Below are 9,639 nucleotides of genomic sequence, written 5' to 3' on the forward strand. Positions count from 1 at the left end.
CCAAAACCTGCTAGACCGTGGCAAACTTCTCCTTTACCCACCAAAGCCGGGTCAGTACCCGGTTTGTTCCGGGCTGACCCGGTTCGTCAAGGGTTCTATAAATACTTTTAGACCTAATTTGGAGAGAACTTTATCCTATCTTTAGTCTCCTTTTCCTCTTTGGTGAAAGAACCACTTGTTAATACCTTGCTTTTGAGTTTAATATCGATTTGAAGAGTGTTTTCCATCTTGTTCTATCATTTCTCATCATCAAATTACACTTCTAATCATGATTAACAACACATCTTGCAAAGGATCTAGTGTGTTGATCATGATTAGTGAGTAATCCTATATTAAGGTCTTAGATATGTAGATTAGGGTGCTTAAATGGTAGATTAGTGAGCTTAGGGGTCAGATCATGCATATTCCATTCTTTACAACCTGTTCTTAATGATAGATCCATACAAATCATATGTGGTCTAGATTCTGGACATTTTATGCACCAAAAGTGTTTGATGAAATGTCTGAACCAAGGTTGTTAGAGGTTTAAGTGTTATTCATCATGGGTATGATTGTCTATATGCTTAAATGACAGATTAAACTGATTCTTAATGCTTGTTAATTCATGTTTCACTAATGATTATTAGGTTAGAAACTGTTTTGGCATAGGAGTTGATACCTTCATGAGAAGATTAACTTAATTAATGATGTTTAAGTTGAATGGCTTGCTTGATCATATAGTTCATTAGCTCACTAGTTTATCACTGAAGGCACCCTAATCCACTATCATGTCTAAGACCTTTCTCATCATCATACATACATTCTCATCACTTGTCATTTGCTTAGTTCTTTGTTTGATCATTTCTCAGTCATTAATCTTGTTTTAAGTTTATAGTTGTCATTAGTAAATCAAAACCACACTTGTTTGCTTGAATTAAGAAACTGATCACATAGCTTAGTGTCTATCACCATATTCTTGGATTGATAACCTCTTTGTGCTACATTGACAAGGGGATTGATAGCCCTGAGACCCTAAAAAGTCTTATCTATCAATTGGCGCCGTTGCCAAATTGTGGAGTGTTTAGCATTAAGCTCTGATCTGTTCTTGAGATCAAGTTCTTTCTTTTTTGTTTTTACTGATTCCTTTCAAGTTCTGTTTGTGATCTCAGGTGCATGAACACCAGGTCTAGATCAAGAAGCTGTGGTCCACCTTTTCCTCTCAACGACAACATTAATCTTTTGGTACCAAGGAGGAGAAGGGACAGACGTGGAAAACAGATTGATCAGGCTGATATGGAAGATCAAAGAGAGCATGTGGTTGACATAGAACAACCGGTTCAGGAGCAACTGGCTCAGGGTAATGGAGCTGGTAATGGAGTTGGTCAAGGGTTACATCAGGGTAATGTTCATCAGGAACAAGTGCATCAACAGCAAGCTTATGTCCACCAGGTACAAGTTCCAGCTCATCAGCAGAGGCATCAGGCCAATGCACAGCAAAGACAACAGGTGCAGGTCATCCAATTAACCCGCATTCAAGCCGAAGACCTCTTCGAGGTCAAGGTCGAGATTGTGAAGATCATGGCTCTATATGATCCAAGAGGGGATTGGATGCCACCAACATCAACCCTTCCAACAACAGCAAAGGAGATATGAGCAGCCACAAGTCTATGTTGGAGAGAATGACAGGGCAAATGCTCATCAGTATGGAGCTGGAATTCAGGCACCACCTGTGCAAAACAACAACTTTGAAGTGAAGGCATCCTTGTTGAATATGGTCCAGAACTCAAAGTTCCATGGATTAGCAATGGAAGATCCCTTAGAACACTTGGATCAATTTGATAAAGTGTGTGACCTGACAAAGATTAATGGAGTTTCTGAGGGCAGTTTCAAGCTAAGATTATTCCCATTCAGTCTTGGTGACAAAGCTCACCAATGGGAAAAGAATCTTCCAAGAGGCTCCATTCAAACCTGGGAGCAATGCAAGCAAGCCTTTCTATCTAAGTTCTTCTCCACCTCCAGAACTGCTAAACTAAAGAATCAAATCTTTAGCTTCACTCAGCACAGCAATGAGAGTTTTGGTGAAGCATATGAGAGATTCAGGAGCTACACAAACCAATGCCCACACCATGGGTTTAGTGAGGCTTCTCTTCTCAGCACACTTTATAGAGAAGCTCTTCCCAAGATTAGAAACCAGCTGGATACTGCTTCCAATGGGAACTTTCTGGGTAAAGAGATTCATGCTGCTTTAGAGCTAGTGGAGAACTTAGCAATGAGCAATGACACTTATGGTGAAGACTATGACAGATCAAATAGATCTGAAGGTTCATGCTCAGAACAGAGGCTCAGCAGAGAAGTTAAGGAGTTGAGAAGTGAACTGGACAAGTTGAAATTCACAACTCAAAAGCCAATGTATTTTGTTGGTGAGTATGAGGAACCTTCTCAAATCTTTGAGACCATAAGTGAAGAAGGTCTAACCTAGGAAGAGCTTAACTACATTGGGAATCAGAGGTTCCCGAGATATCAGTATGGCAATGCAAATCAGAACCTCTCTTACAGGAACCCCAATGTAGCTAACCCACAAGACCAGGTCTATCCCAATTCTCAAGCTCCAAAGAACTTTGTTCCCAAGAACAATTTTCAAGGGTCTTTCCAACCCAAGAATCAGTTTGCTCAGAATCATGGTTTTGGTCAGCAACAGCAACCATTTCAGGGTACTGGTTTCAATTCACAACAGCAAAAAGCACCACCAGGGTTTGGTCCACCACAGTTCCAGCAGCAAGAGCCGGTTCAACAACAGTTTCAGCCACCAATGGTTCAGCAGCAGCCACAGATGGGGTCATATATGGTTGGTATTCTGCAACAACTACTTCAGGGTCAACAGATATTTGCAAGCCAGAATGCAGCCATGCAACAGAAAATCAAGGAATTGAAGCAGAACCAGGCCTCAAGCTCAAGGAACCAAGGTCACCTTCCTGGAAAACCAGAACCCAAACTGATGAGTGGAAAGGAGTTACATGGTATTGAGAACAACAATGTGATCATTGAGGAAAATGATCAAACTGAGGGGGAGGCAGCCTTAAAAGATGATCAAGTTGCTGAGAAACTAAGGAAAGAAAAGGGTAACGAGGTAGCAAAGGAACCTGAACCAGAAAAGACATATGTGCCACCACCTCCATACCAACCCAAGCTCTCATTTCCAGGGAGATTTAAGAAGCAGCATATGGACAAGGCAAGAGCTGTATTCGAAAAGGCACTCAATGAGACACCAGTTACAATGCCTCTCATTGATGCATTTCTAATGATGCCAAAGATGGGTAAGTTCTTGAAGGATGCCATTCTGAACAAGACTAAAGAGCTTCAAGGCATAGTGGTACTAAGTCATGAATGCAGTGCTATCATTCAGAAGAAGTCCATTCCAAGAAAGTTAACTGATCCAGGGAGTTTCACACTGCCTTGTGCCATTGGACCTCTTCTATTCTCTAGATGTCTTTGTGATCTAGGAGCATCAGTCAGCTTGATGCCACTCTCCATAGCAAAGAAGCTGGACTTTAGAGTCTTCAAACCAGCAAGGATCTCTCTCATCCTTGCAGATAGATCAGTTAGATTGCCTGTTGGTATGTTGGAAGATCTACCTATCAAGATTGGTGGTTTTGAGGTTCCAACTGGTTTTGTTGTGCTGGAAATAGATGAGGAACCAGTTGATCCTCTTATCTTGGGCAGGCCATTCCTGGCCACTGGAGGAGCTATTATTGACGTGAGAGGTGGGATAATAGAGCTTCAACCTGGGTCTGAGAAGCTCAAGTTTGATGTGAATGAGATGATGAAGAAACCCACCATTGAAGGTCAATGTTTCTATGTGGAGACAATGGATCAGTTGGCTGATGAGTTGCTTGAGGAACTGAACACTGAGGATCCTCTTCAAGCTGCTCTAACTCAAGAACAAGGAGACAATGGGCTCTTAGCAGAAGCAAGTGAAGGGTACAAGGACAATGCTAGAGAGCTTGGTCCTAAGGCAAGGTTTTTGGAACTGGAACAAAGTGGCTCTAAGGTCTTGACTACCAAAGGAGCAGAAATGAGCCAATGCAGCTTGGACAAGGATTGGAATGAGGCTGATGCACCCTCTGTTGAGCTCAAGCCTCTACCAACAGGGCTCAGGTATGCATTCTTGGGCTTAAACTCCACATATCCAGTAATCATCAATGATAGCTTATTAGAGCATCAAGAGAGTGCATTGCTTAGTGAGATAAGAAAGTTCAGGAGAGCCATAGGATATTCTTTGGCTGATATTAGAGGGATCTCTCCTGACATTTTCACCCACAGGATACACCTAGAGGACCAATCTAAGTCCTCTATTGAGCATCAACGACGTCTTAACCCCAACCTTAAGGAGGTGGTTAAGAAGGAGATACTCAAGCTTCTTGAGGCAGTTAAAATTTACCCAATCTCTGACTCAAGATGGGTATCTCCTGTTCATGTTGTGCCCAAGAAGGGTGGGATCACAGTGGTTAAAAACGAGAAGGATGAGCTGATAGCTACTAGGACTGTAACTGGACACAGAATGTGTATAGACTATAGAAAGCTCAATGCAGCCTCTAGGAAGGATCATTTTCCTTTGCCTTTCATTGATCAGATGTTAGAGAGGCTTGCAAACCACCCCTTCTTTTGTTTTCTTGATGGGTACTCGGGGTTCTTTCAAATCCCCATAGACCCCCGAGATCAAGAGAAAACAACATTCACTTGCCCTTATGGCACATTTGCATACAGGCGAATGCCTTTTGGTCTCTGTAATGCCCTTGCCACATTTCAACGTTGCATGATGCATATATTCTCTGACATTATTGAAGAGAAGGTGGAGGTGTTCATGGATGATTTTAGTGTCTATGGCTCCTCCTTCTCGGATTGTCTCTCTAATTTGTCACAGGTCTTGGAGAGATGTGAGCAGCATAACTTGGTGTTGAACTGGGAGAAATGCCACTTCATGGTGCAGGAAGGAATTGTACTTGGGCATAAGATATCTGAAAAGGGCATAGAGGTTGACAAAGCAAAAGTGGAAGTAATGGTGAATCTGCAAACCCCCACTTCAGTCAAAGGGATAAGGAGTTTCCTTGGGCATGCAGGGTTTTACAGAAGATTTATCAAAGACTTCTCAAGAATTGCCAGGCCCTTGACAAGGCTGTTGTGTAAAGAAGTTGACTTCATCTTTGATGCTGAATGTGAAGAGGCCTTCAAGATGATCAAGGATGCATTAGTCAGTGCACCAATTGTCCAAGCCCCAGACTGGTCCCTGCCTTTTGAGGTTATGACTGATGCATCTGATTTTGCAGTTGGAGCTGTACTTAGCCAGAGAAAAGATAAGAAGCTTCATGTCATCTACTATGCCAGTAGAACACTTGACTCAGCCCAAGAGAAGTATGCTACCACTGAGAAGGAAATGTCAGCAATAGTCTTTGCCTTTGATAAATTCAGAAGCTACCTGGTGGGATCAAAAGTCATTGTATATACTGATCATGCAGCCCTCAGGTATCTGATAACCAAGAAGGATGCTAAGCCAAGACTATTGAGATGGGTCCTTCTACTTCAGGAGTTTGATATGGAAGTACAAGATAAAAAGGGTATAGAGAATGGAGCTGCAGACCATTTCTCTAGGTTGAGATTAGACTCTGAAGTTCCTCTTAATGACAGTCTTCCTGAGGAATCATTGATGGTGCTCCATTCTTATTTGGAGTTTGAAGAAGTGGACAGCATCCAAGAAAAGAGAATGTCCTGGTTTGCTGATATTGTGAACTTTCTTGCTTGTGGAGTGGAACCACCTGAACTAGATGCTTACCACAGAAAGAAGTTCTTCAGAGATGTCCAAAGATACCATTGGGATGAGCCTTACCTGTATGTCCTGAACAAAGATCAGCTGTATAGAAGGTGTCTTGCTGAGGAGGAGATGCAACCTGTGTTGCAAGAGTGTCATGGTTCAGCTTTTGGGGGTCACATGGGAGCATTCAAGACTGTGGCCAAGATTCTTCAGAGTGGGTTTTGGTGGCCCACAATGTTCAAAGATGCTCAGCTAGTGGTTTCATCATGTGATGCCTGTCAGAGGCATGGGAACATTTCAAAAATGAGTGAGATGCCTCAACACCCAATCCTAGAGGTTGAGATCTTTGATTGCTGAGGAATTGACTTTATGGGGCCCTTCATTTCATCCTATGGGAATCAGTATATACTTGTTGCTGTGGACTATGTGTCCAAGTGGGTTGAGGCCATTGCTTCCCCTATCAGTGATTCCAAGGTAGTAGTGAAGTTGTTCAAGAGCATTATCTTCCCAAGATTTGGAGTACCCAGGGTTGTCATCTCTGATGGAGGATCTCATTTTGTGAACAAGACCATGGAGGGATTGCTGAGAAAGCATGGAGTGAAACACAAGGTAGCTACTCCTTATCATCCTCAAACTAGTGGCCAGGTTGAAGTATCTAACAGACAGATCAAGGCCATTCTTGAGAGGACTGTTAGCTCAAGCAGAAAAGATTGGAGCAAAAGGCTAGATGATGCATTGTGGGCTTATAGAACTGCCTTTAAAACTCCAATTGGGACATCACCTCTCAATCTGCTATATGGGAAGAGCTGTCACCTTCCTGTTGAGATGGAGTACAAGGCTTTGTGGGCTGTGAAGTTGCTGAACTTTGATATCAAGACAGCTCAAGAGAAAAGGGTCATTCAACTCCATGAACTTGAAGAGATAAGGCTTGGGGCTTTTGAGAGCTCAAAGATCTATAAGGAGAAGACCAAGGATCTGCATGATCGAAAGATTCTGAAGGGAGTTCAAGGATGGTGATCTGGTGTTGCTGTTCAACTCTAGGCTCAAGTTGTTTCCTGGAAAACTTAAGTCTAAATGGTCTGGTCCCTTTAAGGTTCTTGAAGTCAGGCCATATGGAGCTGTTGTGTTAGAAGGCAAGAATGGTCAAGAGTTTGTGGTAAATGGCCAAAGGATCAAGCACTATCTGGTTTCACAAAGGAAGGAGGATCAGTTCCCCTTCTTGATCCACCACCAGCCTGTTAAACAGGTTTCCAAAGTCAAACTTAGAGACTTTAAACAAAGTGCTCTTGGGAGACACCCCAAGCTTATCTTTTGTAAATATGCTTGTGAATCTTCTGATTTCTTTCTTTTTTATGTTTTAGGATGCTTTGATGGGTTTGAGTTTGAACCCTTGGGAAGTGAATGCAAGATGAAAAGGAATAAAGGAATGGGCAAAAGCTTGTGCTCGATTTTGAGCATGGTCACCAGCAACGGTCAGATAACAAGGCGTGGCAAGCTTTTAAGCTAAGCCACGAGAGAGGAAGCACGGTCTTAGGTGTGGCCGTGGCAAAAGAAATAACCATTCGGGGTTTTGCCACGGTTAAGGGACACGGGACCGCAGCAGGCCGTGGCAATACAAAGATGAAGGAACCTGGGTTCGGGTTTAGACACGCCCATATGACACAGAACTGAAGCTGGCCGTGGCAAAACAGGTTTGGAAAGACAAGGGTTCGGGTTTTGACACGGTCGGAAGACACGGGTAAAAGGACCTGGCCGTGGCAAAGAAAAAGATGAACGACCGAGGTTCGGTGCTTGCCACGATGAGTTTGCCACAGGGAGAACACTTGGCCGTGGCACAGGTTGGAAAAGGAGCAATTGTTCGGGGATTGCCACGGTTAAAAGAGACGGAAAGCTCCTGGCCGCGGCAAAGAAAGCACAAATGGTCGAAGTTTGACACTGTCACGTGCCACAGTCAACGATGGTGCGGCAAAATTTTTAAAAAATCATTGACCGTACGGACGTTGACCGGTCAAGGACGCGCCCTTTACAGCTGTTCCCCACCTGGCCTTCTTCTTCACACGAGTTTGCCCCCTTCTCTCCATTTCTTGAACTTTAAACACTCATATCTCTCTCGTTCTTGAACCAAATTGAGGAATTCCAACTGCATTGAACTCGTAATCCTGTCTAGTTTCTTGCTGCACATTTGTTTTTCACTCGAAACTTGAAGATTCCAAGGTACTTTAGTCTGTTAAAACTCACCTTTTCCATGTCTTAATGTACTGTTCATGAACAAGAAACACATGGAATCGATTTTAATAGGCCTCTTGATACCTTGGAATCATTTTGTTAATGTTGTGCAAGTAGAATGGGTAGGAAATGCATGGATCTTGCTTGAGAATGACCTGTTCTTGGAATTTTTGAGAAATTTCTTTAAATTCATCAAGAATTTCGATTTTTTTTAGAAATTGTGTTTCAAGCTGAACTCTTTGTGTGCATTGTTTCTTGCCATTGCCTTGAGTTTATTGAGTTTTTAACCAGCTAAAAACATATTCTCTTCTAGTGAAATCGATCTATACCACCCCTGAACTTGGTGAATTTTTGGAAAACTTTTGTTGTTCTCTTGCTTTGGTGCTCACAGCTGTTTGAGAAAATGAAGGATGGGAGGAACAAAAAGAACAGCGGCCATGGAGAAATCAAAAAAAGAGAAAGCTGGAGCTTCAGAGGATCAGATTATGCCTTTTGGGCATAAAGTTTTCAAGAAACAGAAGAAACAGAGGAAGCCAAAGAATCCAGCTGAGAAGAAAGCAAAGAATGTGGCTGCACCAAAGAAAACCAAGGCTTCTACTTCAAAGAATTCTGGTAAAGAACTGGCGCTGGTTGAAGTTGTTCAAAGGAAGGGAAAAGAGGTGGCTGTGGCTGAGGATGAAGAAGAAACAGAGAGTGATCCTGAAGTAGCATTGCAGCCGGTTAAGAAAGCAAAGACAAAACCAGAACCTGAAGACAAAGAACCAACTTGATGACTACTTTGCTATGTTCAAGGATGTAAAGGTGTTGCAAACCAAATTCCCTGATATGGAGCTGCTGAAAAAGATGGGGCTTCTTGAAGAGGTTCAGCTCATTTTTAACAACATGGGATTTGGTGGATTCTTTGATATGAAAGATGTGGCTCATGATGGAGTAACACAAGAGTTCCTTGCATCCCTTGAAGTTTGTGGATATGGCCCAAGAGATCAGAGGATCATGGAGGGAAATGGTCTTGGGCACATAGAGTTCACAATCAATGGTACACAATACCATGTAAGCTTCAAGGAATTGGATGAGATCTTTGCCTTTTCAAGACCTGCACAGGATGAGACATTGAAGTTCACATACCCTGATCACATGATTACTGACCTGTGGGATACAATTGCTTTTGGGAGCTTCAGGGGAGGAAGATGCAAGAGTTCATGGATAAGAAACCCAGCCATCTGCTATGCTCACAAAGTGCTTTGCCAAATGTTTTTTATCAAACACAATGATGGTGTGGTGCATCTAGCTGACATGGAGCTACTGGGTATGGGTCTACATCCTCTCATCAGTTATTCGAAGAGCAAGAGAGAATTTCATCTCCCACACTACATCCCTACTGGTGGTGCATTCTTGGCACGCCATATGCTGATATACAAAGACATTGCTTGGAGTGAGGGTAAAAGGCAGAAGCTCACTAAGTTGCACAATGGATGGTTAGTGACTAAGATTCTGAAAGCAAGAGGTTTTGTCTTTGATGATGTTGAGGTCAAGCCTGAGTTGATTGATGAAGCAACCCTCACCAAAGTTGGGTTCTTAAAAGAAAGCAATGGTGAAAACTTCTTGTACACCTTCAAGCTCTTACAAGA

The 9,639-nt window shown here is 42.7% G+C and overlaps 1 non-coding gene across 1 annotated transcript; it reads right to left on the reverse strand.

Moving 5' to 3' along the window:
* Nucleotides 1-2,005: 2,005 nt before the first annotated feature.
* LOC112087911 lies at nucleotides 2,006-2,112 on the reverse strand. The gene has a single exon (XR_002900317.1). It is a non-coding gene; the product is annotated as a small nucleolar RNA R71 (small nucleolar RNA).
* Between the last annotated feature and the right edge of the window lie 7,527 nt (nucleotides 2,113-9,639).

This window comes from Eutrema salsugineum, unplaced genomic scaffold (genome assembly GCF_000478725.1).
Source record: "Eutrema salsugineum unplaced genomic scaffold, Eutsalg1_0 scaffold_16, whole genome shotgun sequence".
Taxonomy (NCBI): domain Eukaryota; kingdom Viridiplantae; phylum Streptophyta; class Magnoliopsida; order Brassicales; family Brassicaceae; genus Eutrema; species Eutrema salsugineum.